Source organism: Felis catus, chromosome F1 (assembly GCF_018350175.1).
Source record: "Felis catus isolate Fca126 chromosome F1, F.catus_Fca126_mat1.0, whole genome shotgun sequence".
NCBI classification, from domain to species: Eukaryota; Metazoa; Chordata; class Mammalia; order Carnivora; family Felidae; genus Felis; species Felis catus.
In genome coordinates, this window is record NC_058384.1 from 16,037,471 (window position 1) to 16,055,768 (window position 18,298).

The 18,298-nt window shown below is 40.9% G+C and overlaps 1 long non-coding RNA gene and 1 pseudogene across 2 annotated transcripts in view; one reads left to right on the plus strand and one right to left on the minus strand.

Moving 5' to 3' along the window:
* On the minus strand, positions 1 to 6,405 carry LOC123382913 (annotated as a pseudogene).
* Positions 6,406 to 16,197: 9,792 nt separating this feature from the next.
* LOC109495580 overlaps positions 16,198 to 18,298 on the plus strand; it is a 50,385-nt gene continuing 48,284 nt past the window's right edge. For both annotated transcript variants that reach the window (XR_006591837.1, XR_006591838.1), the window contains exon 1: positions 16,198 to 16,405. This is a non-coding gene — a long non-coding RNA (uncharacterized LOC109495580). The remainder of the gene's footprint in view (positions 16,406 to 18,298) is intronic.

Genomic DNA, 18,298 nt, shown 5'->3' on the forward strand with positions numbered 1-18,298 from the left:
ACCATCCACTAACTTCCTGTCTATTGCTATAGATGAATCGCTAATTCAAAATCACAGGCATATAATTCCGTGAAGAATGTTTGCTGGGTCTGCTCATATTTATTTGTAATTCCAAAGATACCAGTCCCTTATTTTTCCTTCCTTCCTCTCCACACTCCCCCTGCCTTCTCTCTCTCTCTCTTTCCTTCATACATGTTTTGATTCACTTTATTTTTCTCATATAAAACTCTGTGGTAGCCACAGTTGGAGCCTGGTGTGGGTCTCTAAGATGTCAGTAAATTCCTGATAGGGAAACTTGGTGAACACAGTCTCTTTCCAAAGGTGAGGGGTGAGACAGCTGAAGGTCTTGGAAATGGCATCAACAGTTGCAACAGGTGGCAGTGCAGCCCCTGGCCAAGGTGTAGAGTCATCAGTAGCTTCTTGGGCACAGGGGCTGGGATGATGTCTCTGGGGCAACGATATGGTGCACCTGTGCAGAGATAATAGCAGCCAGTCATCTTGTGAGGGACAGTGTGGGGCTGGCTGATATTGCTTCCCCTCTAGTAGCTTCAGAGCACAGAGATGATGGATAGTTTGGTCAGGATCATGGCCCCACTGGATGGCAGTGGCTACTCCTTGGAGCACTAAACACCCAGACTGACCTGTCCATTGTAATCTCTGATGGCAACAAATGCCTGGAACCTGGTCCACTGGCCAGGATGAGTCTGCTTTTGTACAGGCACAGTCTTCAAAATTTCATCAATGATGAGGGGGAAAAAATGATCTCAGATTCCCTGATGGGCAAGGAGAAGAGATAGACCTACTCCAGGGACTTGATTTTCCTGTACTTGACTAGGCAGTCCAGCGTGGTGACAGGGATCTACTTTTCTTTCTTTCTTTTTTTCCTCTCTATAATTTATTTATTTTTTATAATTTGCATCCAAGTTAGTTAGCACATGGTGCAACAATGATTTCAGGAGTAGATTCCTTAATGCCCCTTACCCATTTAGCCCACCCCCCCACAACCCCTCCATTAACCCTCTGTTTGTTCTCCATATTTAAGAGTCTCATGTTTTGTCCCCATCCTTGTTTTTATATTATGCTTTCCTTCCCTTATGTTCATCTGTTTTGTATCTGAAAGTCCTCATATGAGTGAAGTCATGTGATATTTGTCTTAGTCTCTAACTTCGCTTAGCATAATACCCTCTAGTTCCATCCATGTAGCTGCAAATGGCAAGATTTAATTATTTTTGATTGCTGAGTAATACTCCATTGTATATATACCACATCTTCTTTATCCATTCATCCATCGATGGATATTTGGGCTCTTTCCATACTTTGGCTATTGTTGATAGTGCTGCTATAAACTTTGGGGTGCATGTGTCCCTTCAAAACAGCATACCTGTATCCCTTGGATAAATACCTAGTAGTGCAATTGCTGGGTCATAGGGTAGTTCTATTTTTAACTCTTTGAGGAAACTCCATACTGTTTTCCAGAGTGGCTGCAGCAGTTTGCATTCCCACCAGTAGTGCAAAAGAGGTCCTCTTTCTCTGCATCCTTGCCAACATCTGTTGTTGCCTGAGCTGTTAATGTTAGCCATTCTGACAGACGTGAGGTGGTATCTCATTGTGGTTTTGATTTGTATTTCCCTGATGATGAGTGATGTGGAGCATTTTTTCATGTGTCATTTGGCCGTCTGGATGTCTTCTTTGGAGAAATGTCTATTCATGTCTTTTGCACATTTCTTCACTCAATTATTTGTTTTTGGGTGTTGAGTTTGATAAGTTCTTTATAGATTTTTGGATACTAACCCTTTACCTGATATGTCATTTGCAAATATCTTCTCCCATTCTGTTGGTTGCCTTTTAGTTTCGCTGATTGTTTCCTTCACTGTGCAGAAGCTTTTTATTTTGATGAGGTCCCAGTAGTTCATTTTTGCTTTTGTTTCCCTTGCCTCTGGACACATGTTGAATAAGAAGTTGCTGCAGCCAAGGTCAAAGAGGTTTTTGCCTGCTTTCTCCTCGAGGATTTTGATGGCTTCCTGTCTTACATTTAGGTCTTTCATCCATTTTGATTTGTGTGTGTGTGTGTGTGTGTATGGTGTAAGAAAGTGGTCCAGGTTCATTTTTCTGCATGTTGCTGTCCAGTTTTCCCAGCACCATTTGCTAAAGAGACTGTCTTTATTCCATTGGATATTCTTTCCTGCTTCATCAAAGATGAGTCGGCCATATGTTTGTGGGTCCATTTCTGTATTCTCTATTCTATTCCATTCCACTCATTCCATGAGTGTCTGTTTTTGTGCCAGTATCATCCTGTCTTGATGATTACAGCTTTGTAATACATTCTGAAGTCCAGAATTGTGATGCCTCCAGTTTGGGTTTTCTTTTTTAGGATTGCTTTGGCTATTCAGGTTCTTTTGTGGTTCCATACAAATTTCAGGATTGTTTGTTCTAGCTCTGAGAAGAATGCCGGTGTTATTTTGAGAGGTATTGCATTGAATATGTATATTACTTTGGGTAGTATTGACATTTTAACAATATTTGTTCTTCCTATCTATGACCATGGAATGTTTTTCCTTTTGTCTTCTTCAATTTCTTTCATAAGCTTTCTAGAGTTTTCAGTGTATAGATTTTTCACCTCTTTGCCTTGACTTATTCCTAGGTATTTTATGGGTTTTGGTACAATTGTAAATGGGATTGATTCCTTGATTTCTCTTTCTGTTGCTTCATTATTGGTGTATAGGAATGCAACTCATTTCTGTGCATTGACTTTATATGCTGTGACTTTGCTGAATTCATGGATCAGTTCTAGCAGTTTTTGGTGGAATCTTTTGGGTTTTCCATATAGAGTATCATGTCATCTGTGAAGAGTGAAAGTTTGACCTCCTCCTGGACAATTTGGATGCCTTTTATTTCTTTGTGTTGTCTGATGGCTGAGGCTAAGACTTCCAATACTATGTTGAATAACAGTGGCAAGAGTGGACATCCGACAGGGATCCACTCCTTGTCTTTGACCTTACTTCCTGGAGCTCCTGGCTTCTGACAAAGCTGCCTGGCCTTCCATTCTAGGGCCCTCCCACAGAAGCTCCGTCAGCCGCCATTTGCTGTTTTCTCAGAGAAGTTTCGTACTCTTTCTTAAATGGCTAATATTGTGGTATGATGGTTGCTGTGTACCCAGGCAAGCATTTTATACAGTCATACCTCAGAGATATTGCAGGTTCAGTTCTAGATCACCACAATAAAGCAAATATCAAAATAAAGTGAGTCGAATGAATTTTTTGGTTTCCCAATGCATTAGCATTGCACAATGGCATTATGTCTTTTTCTAAAAATGTAAATACCTTAACTAAAAAAAAATAGTACCTTACAAGAAGCAATCTCCAGTACAATTTAACACTTTCTTGCTTGTGAGCAGGCAAGTGTGCCTCCCGATGGGGATGAGACCAAGGCTGTCTTATCTCTAGGCTGTCTCAGCTTAATGGCAGAGCCTGGCCAAGGTTGGAGGCCTGGGACCAATCCTTTATCCCACCTCAGGAACGGGGTTGGGGAATTTCCTGCCTGTCATGACCGTCTCTGGATTTTAAGTGTGTTAACAGTGTCCTCAATTGTCTCCCATATTGATGACGTGAATGAAACCTTTTAAAATGATGGGGTGCCTGGGTGGCTCAGTCAGTTAAATGTCTGACATTGGCTCAGGTCATGATCTCATGGTTTGGGAGTTTAAGCCCCCTATCAGGGTCTACACTGACAGCTTACAGCCTGGAGCCTGCTTCAGATCCTGTGTCTCCCTCCCTCTCTCCGTCCCTCCCCTGCTTGTGTTCTCTCTCTCTCTCTCAAGAAGTAAATAAATAAACACTGAAAAATTTTTTAAATGTTAATATTGGGGTGCCTGGGTGACTCAGTCAGTTGAGCATCTGACTCTTGATTTTGGATCAAGTCCTGATCCCAAAGTTGTGGGATTTAGCTTCATGCTGAGTGTGGAAATGCTTATGATTCTCTCTCTCTCTCCTGCCGCCCCTCTGCCCCACTCCCCCGCTCACACACACTCTCTCTCATTCTCTCAAAAAAAATATATATATTAAGTAAATAAATAAATCTTAGCCTAAAAATACTTTATTGCTTAAAAATGCTAACCATCATCTGAGCTTTCAGAGAGTCATAATCTTTTTACTGGTGGTGGGTCTCACCTCATGCTGATGGCTGCTAACTGATCAGGGTGGTGGCTGCTGAAGGCTGGGGCAGCAGTGGTGATTTCTTCAAATAAGACAACAATAAAGGTTGCTGCATTGATTGACTCTTCCTTTCATGAAAAATTTCTCTGTATGCAGTTTGATAGCATAAAATTTCTTTTAAAATTGGGTCATTCGGTCCTGTCAAACCCTGCTGTCGTTTTATCAACTAAGTTTATGTCATTCTAAATCCTTTGTTGTCATTTCAACAATCTTCATGGCATCTTCACCAGGAGTAGATTCCAGCTCAAGAAACCACTTTCTTTGTTCATCTGTAAGAAGCAAATTCTCATCAGTTCAAGTTTTATCATGAGATTCCAGCAATTTAGTCCCATCTTCAGACTCCACTTCTCATTCTAGTTCTCTTGCTATTTTCACACATCTGCAGTTATTTCCTCCACTGAAGTCTTGAATCCTTCAAAGTCATCCATGAGGATTATAATCAGCTACTTCCAAACTTCTATTGACATTGATATTTTGACCTCTTCCCATGAATCACAAATGTTCTTTTTTTCTTTTAAATTTATTCATTTTGAGCGAGAGATAGAGAGAGAGACAGAGAGAGAGAGAGAGAGACAGAGCATGTGAGCAGGGGAGGAGCAGAGAGAGAGAGAATCCCAAGCAGGCTCCACACTGCCAGTGCAAAGCCTGATGCGGGGCTTGAATCCATGAACCGTGAGATCATGACCTGAGCCAAAATCAAGAGTCAAATGCTTAACTGACCGAGCCACACAGGTGCCCCTGAATCACAAATATTCTTTTTTTAATTTTTTTTTTTTACATTTTTTTATTTTTGAGAAACAGAGTGAGACAAAGCATGAATGGGGGAGGGACAGAGAGAGAAGGAGACACAGAATACGAAGCAGTCTCCAGGCTCTGAGAAAGCAGTCAGCACAGAGCCTGATGCAGGGCTCAAACCCACAAACTGTGAGATCATGACCTGAGCTGAAGTCGGACACTCAACTGACTGAGCCACCCAGGCGTCCCAAATCACAAATATTCTTAATGGCCTCTAGAATGGTGAATCTTTTCCAGAAGATTTTCAACTGACTTTGCCCAGATTCATCAGAGGAATCACTATCCATGGAAGCTGTAGCTTTGTGAAGTGTATTTCTTAAGTAAGAAGATTTGAAAGTTGAAATTATTCTTTGATCCATGAACTACAGGGTGGATATTGTATTAGAAGTCATGAAAACAACATTAATCTTCATTAAAGCTCAATGGCATCTTCAAATGAGCAGTAATATTTTGAAAGAAATCTGTTTCACTGAACAGTAGTTCTCAACAGTGGGCTTAAAATATTCAGTAAACCATGCTGTAAGCAGATGTGTGGGCATCCAGTCTTTATTATTCCATTTCTAAAGCACAGGCAAAGTAGATTTCACACAATTCTTAAGGGCTGTAGGATTTTCAGAATGTTAAATGAGCATTGGCTTCAAGTTAAAGGCACCAGCTGCATTAGCACTAACAAGAGTCAGCCTGTCCTTTGAAGTTTGAAGCCAGGCATTGACTTGTCCTACCTGGCATTTTCTTAGAATATAAGAATTTCTTTTTTTTTTTTTTTTTAATGTTTATTTGTGAGAGAGTGCAAGTGGAGGAGGGGCAGACAGAGGGGACAGAAGATCCCAAGCAGGCTCCGTGCTGACAGCAGCATGCCTGATGTGGGGCTCGAACTCACGAACCGTGAGATCATGACCTGAGCCGAAGCTGGATGCTCAACTGACTGAGCCACCCAGGTGTCCCAAGGATTTCTTAGAATATAGGAATATAAATGTATTTTCTTAGAATCATTCTCTTGTGTATTGTGGCACCTTCATTAATCATCATAGGAAGATCTGCAGAACCTGCTGCAGCTTCTACGTTAGCACCTGCTGCTTCACCTGCTGCAGTTAGGAGATGGCTTCTTTCCTTAAGCCTCATGAATCTCTGCTGGCTTCAATCTTTTCTTTTTCAGGTTTCTCACTTCTCTCAGCCTTCATAGAACTGGAGAGACGTAGTGCTTGTCTCTGGATTAGGCTTTGACTTAAGGGAATGTTGTGGCTGGTTTCATCTTCTAGCCAGACCACTAAAACTTTCTCCATATCAGCAATAGGCTGTTTTGCTTTCTTACCGTTTTTGTGTTCACTACAGTAACACTTTTGATTTCCCTCAAGAACTTTTCCTTTGCATTCACAACTTGGCTAACTGTTTGGCTCATGTGGCCTGGCTTTTAGCCTGTCTGGGCTTTCAACATGCCTTCCTCACTAAACTTAATCATTTCTAGCTTCTGACTTAAAGTGAGAGACATGTGACTCTTTCTTTCGCTTGGACACTTGCCGCTGTAGGGTTATTAATTGGACTAATTTCAATATTGTTGTTCTCAGAGAAGAGGGAGGCCTGAGGGGGTAAAGAGAGATGGGGGTGGGGCAGGTGGCTGGTGAAGTAGTTAGAATACACACGATATTTATTGATTAGGTTGGCAGTCTTATAGGGGCGTGGTTCATGGCACCCCCAAACAATTATTATAGTAACATCAAAGATTACAGATCACCTTAACAAATATAACAATAATGAAAAAGTTTGAAATATTTCAAGAATTATCAAAACATGATACAGACACATGAAGAGAACAAACACTGTTGGGAAAATGTCACCAATAGACTGGCTCGATGTCGAGTGGCCACAATTTGTATAAAACCCTTCAATTTGTATAAAACACAATATGCGTGAAGTTCAATAAAACGAAGCACAAGACAATGAGGTGTATCTATATGTGTGAAGCACCTCATAATTTCTTTGATAAGATGCAGAAACTTCCATGGCATTTTATCCATTCAGACTTTTTGACCTCAGGTAACCTTGATATTGATAAGGTTACTCAGAGGCCCAGTGACGCTTATGTTTTTAAGTAGCTTGGAAAAAAGCTGCTAAGCCAGGCTGTTGGAGATGCAAAAATGAAACCCAGACCGGAAGGGGCAGGGGGCGACCACCACCACCACTATCAATTACTGTAGTAGTAAAACATTCCTCATGTCTAGACATTGTGTTGAAACTTTTATGTTCGTTATGTCGAGTCTTTACAATCCTAGAAGATTAGTATTATTAGCAGTATCTTGCAAAATAAGGCACTGACGTTTCTAAAGGTGAAGCAACTCACCCCAAATAAAACAGACTAAATAGCAGAGCTAAGATTCGAAACCAGTTCTGTTCATTCCAATGTACTCACTCTACATTATGACAGTGCTGACTCTCTTGGCCATCCCCAACCGGACTGAAGATTTGTCTCAGTTAATAAGATAAAAAGCTAGTCCTGAGCCTGTTTGCCCTGAGATGCATTTCTTGCCTTCTCTGATCTTCTGTTACAGGCAGGACTGGCCTTCTTGTGTCAGCTGGCTTCCTGGTGTGTGTGGCTAATAGGAGGAGTTTAGGGAGCAGCAAGAAAACAAAGCCAGGTCATCTCTCACCAAACCCCCTTCCACCTGTTTTGTGTGGCATCTTGGGCATCAGCCATTTCCTTCCTTCTTTCAGCTGCAGCCAAGCAGGCTTTCACCAGGTAGGTCTTTCCTCCCTTTCTCCCTTTAGCCTAGTGGCATCCTACTGTGGGTAATCTAAAGCAAGAGTCTTGGGTATGGAAATAGGTAGATGCGTTTGTTCCTCTTGGCTCTGTCACCGTGGCCACCACTAACTGGACCAGGGGAGTGGCTCTAACTCGAGAACAGCCCACTATCGGCTAGAGGGCTCCCTGTGAAGGAAACGGGAGCAAGAGTTTTGCCACCGGGTCCTTAGCAACAACCTGTCTGGTGTTTCATCTGTAGATTTTAGGGGGTCAGTTAGTTGGTAGGAGCAAAGGCAGAAAGCAAAAGTTGTTCTGAGTTGTTCTGAGAGAAGTTGTTCAGCAAAGTTGTTCTGAGAGAAACAAAGACAGAGAGAAAATACATTATGTCAATTGCAGAAGACTCAGGAAAGATCAGCAAGCTCTTGTTATCAGGGTGGAGGGATGCTTTATCTGTGCTTGACCCTGAAGAAACTTCTGGAAGAAACTGCCTTCCAGTTTCTATACTGTAGAACCAGGATACCAGTGTACTATCCAGTTCAGCTATACTCAGGTTCCCATCATTCCTGTGTGACCCAGTCGGTGACTATGTCACTTCCTGCTTTCCTGGTTGGCTGAAACTTGTGGCTGAGATTTCTGCTTCTGCTCTTTTTTTAAAAAATTTCCCTGGGTATCTTTCCAATAAACTGTTCACTTCCTGACATAACCTGGGTGTGTTTATATTTTTGTACAACCAGTTTAACCACCTAAAACAGTTTTATATTTCTTCATGTTTATATTTATAGATCATGTTTATATTTCTTCCATCTTATCTACATTGCAACTCCATAAGCTAGGCAGGGCAGAGATTTTTATCACTTAAAAAAAAATTCAAGCTGCAGATTAGCTAAATAGTTTGCCCAAGATCACTGGGCTAAGTGACAGAACCAGGCATTCTTATCCAAAGATGCCATGTTCCCTGTGAACACACAAGCACACACCATCACCAATGATTTGTTTAGCAGGAAAATAGATGTTCAGACATACTAGACATCAGACTTTCACTATTGGGTATCCACGTGTCCTTCGACTTGCGTGGACAACTTACATCACTAGGCATCTTTATGATAATATCTCTCCTATTTGTAGAAGAAAGATCAAGTTGAGTCATAATAGGCAAATATTCTGCAATCAAAAACCAGATGAGCCCATTTATTTTTTCAGAAACATTTACTGGGAACCTACTCTGTGGTGAAAATTTGCTAAATGCAGGGCATACAGAGATGTACAAAACAAAACAAAACAAAACAAAACCACACACACACAAAACAAAAAACAAACAAACAAAAAAACCATCCCTGTGGGAATCTCCAGCCCAAAGGGAAAGAGATACAAATAGCAATAAATAACAATGCAGCACAAAGACAACAAGCCCAGGCAAAGCACTGTCTAGGTCAGATGAAGGTTTGATGAATTCTGTGGGGTGGGTGACAGAGAAGACTTTCTGAAAAATGTAACAATCGCCCAGAGTTTAGAAAGTTGGACTGGAATATCAGTATTTAATGGTAAAAGGGAAAGGACGCTACAAAGGGATTACAAAGGATAGTCAGAATAGAAAAAGAGAATGAGGAGAGGTGATGGCCCAAACGTGAAGGGCGATGGTTTCAAGAAAGGATAGATGAACACCATAAAAGACCCCAGAAGTATCTGTTAAGTCACATATTACCAGTAACAGGCTCAATGGGCCTGGCAAGTAGGAAGTTCTTGGCAACTTTATCCAGGGCAATTTCCCAGGGAGGGTGGGGTGGCAATTAAGCCAGATTTCAGTGGGATCCAGAGTAAAAGGGAGGTAAAATAATAGAGGTATCAAATGTTTCAAGGGTCCCAGAGATGGGGTGCCTGGGTGGCTCAGCGGAGTTAAGCGTCTGACTCTTGATTTCAGCTCAAGTCACGATCTCATAGTTGTGGCACTGAGCCCCGTGTCAGGCTCTGTGCTGACAGCATGCTTGGGATCCCCTTTCTCCCTCCCCCTTTCTTTCTCTCTCAATAAACAAACAAACAAACAAACAAACAAACAAACTTAAGGGGAAAAAAAAAAAGAATTCCAGAGATGAACGAAATCGCGCCAGACTTTTCTAAAGTTAAAGGAGGGTTAGAGAACATAAATGGCATGAGGACTGAATGGAATTTGGGAGAAGAATATCTAAAAAACTAACCTAAATCAGAGAATCTTTGATTACTATAATTTTCTGGTATGCTTTCTGTTTAGTAGATACAGGAATATAATTGGCCTATTTTCTCTTCCCTCTTCCCCATTTTCAAATTAGTACACATGTACTATGTGGACCATTTCCTATGTCCTTCTTAGTGCACGCTATGGAGAGTTTAATTCCTACCCACAAGTGTGACCAGTGACCATTTGACACGTGGTTAGGTATAGAAAGAGTGGACTCCGAATTCAGACCGTCTTGATCTGAATCCTGTCTCCACTTTGTATCTACATGGTCTCCTACAAAGTAGTTAATCCTTTGTTTGTAATACCTGCTTTACAGCACAGTGGGGAGCTTTGACTGAGTTACAACATGTAAAATGCTTAGAACACTTAGAACAGTGCCTGGCACATACAAAGTCACGTTCATGATAGCTGCTATTATTAGTAGTATTAACTGTGGAAATAATAAAACAGAATGTTTGAGATTGGAGTTATGCTGGAAAACCCAGGACTTGTGGAGTGTGTGTGTGTGTGTGTGTGTGTGAATGATAGATGCCCCATTCAAACTAGTTTTACTAAAAGGGTAAACGTATTGGCTCATGTTAACTGTGTTAGATTGTTCATGCAGGGAGAGATTTGTCCTCGCTGCATCTCTAGGGACCATCTGCCCCTCGTTGTCTGAAGGAAGCATTCTCTTCTGTAGCAGAAAGGGGAGAGAGGATGAGGCTGTTGTCCCAGGGCTACATTCTTACAATACACAATGCAAAGGAAGAGAGGCTCCCCACTCGCACCTACATCCTCAGCACAATGTTCAGGGAAGTCCAGGAGAGGAAGGGATTGGCCCAATCCATGGCATGTGCCCACCCTTGTGGTGGGGAAAATGGGGGCCTTAATTAATAACTCCAAGACCACATGGAACCAGAAGTAGTGGCTAAGTAGACTAATCTATGCTATAGTACCTTTTAAAATCACGTGCTCACCACACTTTGCCTTTTATTTTTTTATTTTATTTTTTTTATATATGAAATTTATTGACAAATTGGTTTCCATACAACACGCAGTGCTCATCCCAAAAGGTGCCCTCCTCAATACCCATCACCCACCCTCTCCTCCCTCCCACCCCCCATCAACCCTCAGTTTGTTCTCAGTTTTTAACAGTCTCTTATGCTTTGGCTCTCTCCCACTCTAACCTCTTTTTTTTTTTTTCCTTCCCCTCCCCCATGGGTTCCTGTTAAGTTTCTCAGGATCCACATAAGAGTGAAACCATATGGTATCTGTCTTTCTCTGTATGGCTTATTTCACTTAGCATCACACTCTCCAGTTCCATTCACGTTGCTACAAAAGGCCATATTTCATTTTTTCTCATTGCCACGTAATATTCCATTGTGTATATAAACCACAATTTCTTTATCCATTCATCAGTTGATGGACATTTAGGCTCTTTCCATAATTTGGCTATTGTTGAGAGTGCTGCTATGAACATTGGGGCACATGAAAAGATGTTCAGCGTCGCTCCTTATCAGGGAAATACAAATCAAAACCACACTCATGTATCACCTCACGCCAGTCAGAGTGGCCAAAATGAACAAATCAGGAGACTCTAGATGCTGGAGAGGATGTGGAGAAACGGGAACCCTCTTGCACTGTTGGTGGGAATGCAAATTGGTGCAGCCGCTCTGGAAAGCAGTGTGGAGGTTCCTCAGAAAATTAAAAATAGACCTACCCTATGACCCAGCAATAGCACTGCTAGGAATTTATCCAAGGGACACTTTGCCTTTTAGGTAAGCTGTACTAAAACTCATTTTTATTCATTTATTTTAATTTTTTATCTTCATTTATTTATTTTATTTAAAGTTTTTTTTAAATTTTATTTATTTATTTTGAGAGAGACAGAGACAGTGTGAGTAGGGAAGGGCAGAGAAGGAGAGAATCCCAAGCAGGCTCCGCACTGTCAGTACAGAGTCTGATGCGGGCCTCGGACTCAGGTGAGATGATGGCCTGAGCCGAATTAAGAGTCCTATGCTTAACTGACTGAGCCACTCAGGTGCCCCTAACATTTATTTATTTTTGAGAGAGAAAGAGAGAGAGAAGGGGCGTGAGCAGGGCTAGGGGCAGAGAGAGAGAGAGGGAAACACAGAATCTGAAGCAGGCTCCAAGTCCCAAGCCGCCAGTGTGCCCACAAACTGTAAGAGCGTGACCTGAGCAGAAGTCAGACGCCCAACCGACTGAACCATCCAGATGCCCCTAAAACTCATTTTTAGATAATTCGATAAATGACAATAATAAAAGTAACACTTGCAACTAATACTAGCTGATTGCTTACTATGAGTCAGGCTTTGTTCTAAATGTACTGACATTTAATTCTTACAAAGGACATACAGATAGTTATTTTCAACATCACCATCACTGTCATTATCTCCACTTTACAAATGAGGAAATGGAGGAAAGGGAAAGGTTACGTTGCTTGTCCTGAGGTCATTCAAGAAAAAGTGCTAGAGCTGGGAACTGAGTCCTGATAGTTGGCTCCAGAACCTGGCCGGCAGGCTGTGCCACCAAAGAGGAGGAGGGAAAAAACAGCCCGGTGTGCTCTGATATGAGAAAACGTATTTCCAAATATACTTAGTGGAGATTTTGGAATCAAACCAAAAGATCCATTTGGTTTTGAACTTTTATAAGATGTTGAAGACTCAGAAATGTTTGTTGAAGGCTGGAGTAGCTTTTTAAAAAATTCCATCAGTGTTTTAAATCATCCAAAGAATATATTGGATACAATGTATTTCAATCTCCTAGGAGAATGTCCACAAAAACAAAAAACAAAAACAAAAACAAAAACAAAAACACAGGTTTTGCACATTCTTGGGTATCAGTTGAGAGCCCACTTGTATCACAAACAACTTCATCTACTGAAGGCTTGAAGACAATCTCTTTGTAGAGCTAGCTGAGAGAAAGCATTGAGTAGACTTTTTGTTAAGTTAGAAGCTTTGGTTTGTAAGGAGATCATGGAGCATTTCTGGAGATTCTCCGGCACCTCTGGACACCTTTCTTCCCTCAGGGTTCTGGGATTCTTCCTGTATTCCTTTCTTCTTCACAGTTGCTACCACCCATGTATGTTTTTCCTCACAAAGCTATCTTAGAAACTATGGGACTCCTGGGTAGCTCAGACGTTTAAGTGTCTGGCTTTGGCTCAGGTCATGATCTCACGGTTTGTGGGTTTGAGCCCCGCGTCGGGCTCTGTGCTGACAGCTCAGAGCCTAAAGCCTGCTTGGGATTCTGTGTCTCCCTGTCTCTCTGCCCTTCCCCCACTCATGCTCTGTCTCTGTCTCTCTCTCTCAAAAATACTAATAATAAAAAAAAGAAAAGAAACTGCCTCTTCAGCTTTCTCTAGCCATCTTTAATGACCTCAGGAATGGAAGGCCAGAGGCCCCCCCCCTTTTTTTTTAAGGAATTACTGTTAATTGCTAAGAGGAAACAAACTTGTGACTAAAAAAAACTGACCAAAAAAATGGAGAAGTAACAAATGTTCACAAAATGTCAACAATTTCTTTAAGTTATTCCTCAGATTTTACCAAAATGAGTCTGTAGACTGGGGTTAAACTCATTTTATCAGAGTCCTACCTGGAACTTGCTTTTTGCATAATCATTATTTATTGAGCACTTACATTCTGGGCACTGCTGAAAGTATTTTATGTATATTAGTTCTTCATGACATCCTTATGAGATAACTTATAACTTATCTTATTTCATATAAGGAAATGTAGGCACAGACTGGTTGGTTACTTGCTCAAAGTGACTTATTAAATAAGAGTCATTCAAACTGAGGTTGCCTGGCTCTAAAGTCTACTTTTTTTTTTAATGTTTTTAATGTTTATTTTTGAGAGAGAGAGAGAGACAGAGCACAAGCAGAGGAGGGGCAGAGAGAGAGGGAGACACAGAATCCAAAGCAGGCTCCAGGTTCTGAGCTGTCAGCCCAGAGCCCAATACGGGGCTCGAACCCATGCACCATGAGATCGTGACCTGAGCCGAAGCTGGACACTTAACCGAATGAGCCTCCCAGGTGCCCTTGAAGTTCATTTTCTTGATCATTGCATTGTGTGGGTCCTCTGGTGTAGCACAAATCAGGACAGATAGTTTGATAAGCAGAAGAGTAAAACAGTCCAGGGGACTAAGTAGAAATACAGTTTAGAGGGCTCTGGTAGGCCCTGTTTGTCAGAATACTTGACAGGATCAGAAGTGCCCAGTGACTGGTCCTCTGCTGTTTTTATAAATTGTATTTTCTCAATTATCCAAAGATGATGAATGTCTATCTTAAAAGACGATTTACACCTACCAGACAAAGACACTAATGTAACAGCCATAATGTCAAGTGATGTATGTTCCTTTCCAGTGGCTGGAAACTCTCACCTCCTGTCTGGGACTCACTTTTCCTGGTATCCGGGAAACTGGCAAACCAGAAAGTTTATTAGTAAGAGTAGAATTGTGGCAAGAGAAGTAAAAAATTGGAGGGATAATATTTCTTTAGGCTCAGGACATAGCCAATGGAAAGATTTTTTTTTTGTCTCCCATGTTGGAGGATACAACCTGATGGCTCTTTTTCCCAGATCTGATATCTTCTCCACAGGTCAGGGGTTCAATGGGCATGTCTAATATTTGTCTTGGTAGCTTTTTGGATGTCTGAAAATAAAAATCTTATCCACCGTCATGCATTAGAGGGGGAATTCTCATTCAGTTCTGACTCCGTGCTTTTCTGAGGATCCCACCATCTGGTTTAAAAGGGAGGTGACAGCAGACCACAGTCAAGGTCAGCCATCAGACAAACATTTATTGTGCTTCTTGTAAGTGCTTCACTCTCTCTTGCTAAATGTGTATCAAGAACAGTCCTTGCCCTCACTGTGTAGGTAAGAACAACAAACAGGAAAATCCGTGATGCAAACAAAGTCTAGGTGCCCAGATGCCCAAAAGGTCAAAAGAGAGAAAGATGACTCAAAACTGGTATAGTCAGGGAAGGCTTTAAAATTATTCAAAAAATTTAAGAATGGGTTAAATGTAGATTGGTTGAGGGAAGGGATAGGACATCTCAGTGGCATAAAGATCATGAAGGTGGGGTAACTTTCAAGGAGAATGATGTCACTGAATAGAGAGTTACTGCAGGCTAGGTAGAGGGGAGCCTGATGATCTCAGACCTTCAAAGGCAGCGACAGAGCTTGGGTATGATGAGTGTGGTATACAGGGTAAATGTTCAAGGAGGCCAGCCAGGTGGCTACTGTGGTAATCTGCATCTGAGATGCTGAGGGATCAAACCTGAGCCAGGTGGGAATGGACGGGAGGAACTGACCTTAGGAGGTATTATTAGGCCTTTATTTTCAGATGGAGTGAAATAGAAGGACGGGTTAAAAATAACTCTCAGAATTCTCCTGTGTCCACTGATATTAATGTTTAACCAGTTTTTCTTCCCACATTCCCTTCGCTTTCTTTGAACTCTCTTCCCCCAACCGCATGTAAAACTATGAGGAGTAACATAAGATCAAATATTTCTGATAAACTCTTTTTGGCCAGTTTATCAATGTTTATCTCAATGGGAAAAGAATTTCAAGAATCAAGGCTGCCTTCTTTGGAACATTAAGCATGTGCTTTTCCCCCTTTTTTCTTCTATTTCTTTGTTTCTTTCTTCTTCCCTTTTTGATAGGATGTGTAGTTATCCAAAAGAAAAACGTTTCATTTCCTTAGTCTACAGCAGAATTATTGACTACTACCTTCTTTTGTCGGTTACACGTTTACTTGAAGATCTCTTGAGTTTCATATAGACCTCCGCACACTGTGTGATTCTTCTGCAAACACTAATAAAAATAACCTGAAGTTAATACTCCACCTTTCATTCAGAAGGATCCCAACATTCTTTACAATGTGTACCGATGTTATTATTTTAATGTAGGCACACTACATTTCCTTAGTGCCTTTCATCTGAGGATCATAAGGAGCACAGCACACATTAATTAATTCTTACAACAACCTTCTGAACTATAATTTGTATGTGTCGCTGGTAGATGAATCACCTGAAGGACCAGCAAAACACAGCCTTTGCAGGGAAGCCTTTGTAGGCTTGGCACAACTTATGTGTAAACAACCCAGTCAAATAGTTCAGAGCGGGACAGGCAGCACCATTTTTTCTTTAACTAAAACCACCAATGGAGTTTCACTAAGAGAATTATTACCCAAATAATGACTTATCTAGGTTTCCACAAGCAACACTGGGACCTTTGCAACAAACAGTACCAGAAAAAAAGAAGGAAGTATAGTCTATTAATAGCTACACCCTCAATCTTGTTGTCACTCCCAGGACAAGTGCTTCAGCAACAAAGCAGTTCTTGTCATTAACTGAAGCTTTGATTTAGTATCAACGCAGAGAAAGTGTGCCACCGGCTGACTCATCAACACTTTGCTTCCTACCTAGATTTCCCTAGAGTGTCTTTTCTTCAGGTATGTAGCAGGCCAAGGCCTATTTAGCTAAAGAGAGATTAAATGTTCATTATTGTCATGTGGGATACTTTTTAGAATAAAACAGAAACAAAAATAGAATTTATAGGGGCACCTGGGTGACTCAGTTGGTTAAGCATCTGACTTCAGCTTAGGTCATGATCTCATGGTTTGTGAGTTCGAGCCCCAAGCCAGGCTCTATGCTGATGGCTCGGAATCTGGAGGCTGCTTCGAATTCTGTGTCTCCCTCTCTCTGCCACCCCCCCTCCCCCGCTTGCACTCTGTCTCTCTCTCTCAAAAATAAATAGATGTTAAAAAAAATAGAATTTATAATGGAAAATATTCATAAGATAATGGACTCTTTCTTTTCTAGGTTGACTTACCAAATAATCAAGGATATATATATACCCAACAAATGCATTGCTCAGGGGAACTGAGTTTATACTTTTTCCTGTATTGAAAGTTCACCTTTATGCTAGATTTTTAGTACAGAAATTTTCAAATATATTCAAAAGTAGACAGAATGATATAAAGACCCCATGTACCATCACTTAACTCTAACTGTGATCACCTTGGCTCTTCTTACATATTATGGCCAAGAAGTAAACACTTTGCAGAAAGTCCCAGTACCTTGGTTTGGCAACAGCACAGTTATCTCAAAGAGCCTCATGGAATCCCGAAAGCCTAATTTTAATTCCTTTTAATTGAGTTTATGATACATGTACATGTACATGTCATAAGGCACAGTTATGGGAAGATGAGAAAACTATGTCACAAAATCAAACAATAGAATTGCTAAACCCTAAGTAACAACATTACCTGCCATTTATTAAGTCAAGTGCCAGATGCTTTAGTAGGCATTTATCCCAAATGCTGACCTCTTCTTTAATTTTACTAACGATACCATATGGTAAGATTAGTGTCCCTGTTTTAAAAGTGTGGAAACTGAGGCCTGGAGAAGTTAAGTAAGTGACTCACAGTCATTGCTAGTAAGCAGCAGGATTAATGAGTGTCATTACCTGATTCCAAAGTGTATGCTTTGTTTAGTGCTGGTGGTATAGTGGTGAGCACGGCTGCCTTCCAAAGCCTATGGTTTGTTTTATAAACTGTAGTCAAAGGATCTACTGGAACTCAACTCAACAGACATATGTTACTGATGTTAGGAAGGGAAGGAAAATGGTAAACATCCAATGTGATGGGAACATGGAAAAAACCCCACAAGAACTGTTGAAGTTTTAGCAGCAAAGCTAAGTCAATAGAATTAATCCAGTCTACCTTGCATTTGCTCCATTTAAAAGTAGCCTAGAATTCTCAGGGCATCTGGGTGGCTCAGTTGGTTGAGTGTTCAACTTCGGCTCAGGTCATGGGCTCATGGCTTGTGAGTTCAAGCCTCATGTCAGGCTCTGTGCTGACAGCTCCCAGGCTGGAGCCTGCTTTGGATTCTGTCTCCATCTCTATCTACCCCTCCCCTGCTCGCACTCTGTCTCTCTCAAAATTAAATAAACATTAAAAAAATAAGTAAGTAAAAGTAGCCTAGAATTCTTAACATGACCAAATAAATAAATAAAACATTTGCTCAGCAATACAATAATATAAAAGAGTCATAATTGTATGGTAAGGCATAATTTAACCTTGCCCACTATCATAATGCCAAGTTAAATCAGAAGTCATGCTAAATAAATCAGCACTAATATATTCTCTAAATTCATTATTAGCTCATGCCATTTAACTGCAGTGCATTAAAACTAGAACTTTATTGGTTCAGTCATCCTGACCTTTTCTAACAAACTGTCAAGGTGACAAAAAGCAAGTGGGATTTTGTTTGGCATATTTTTTTAACCAAGTTAGATTATAATTGTAACTATGTACTAACAAGAATTGCATAGTTATCTGACA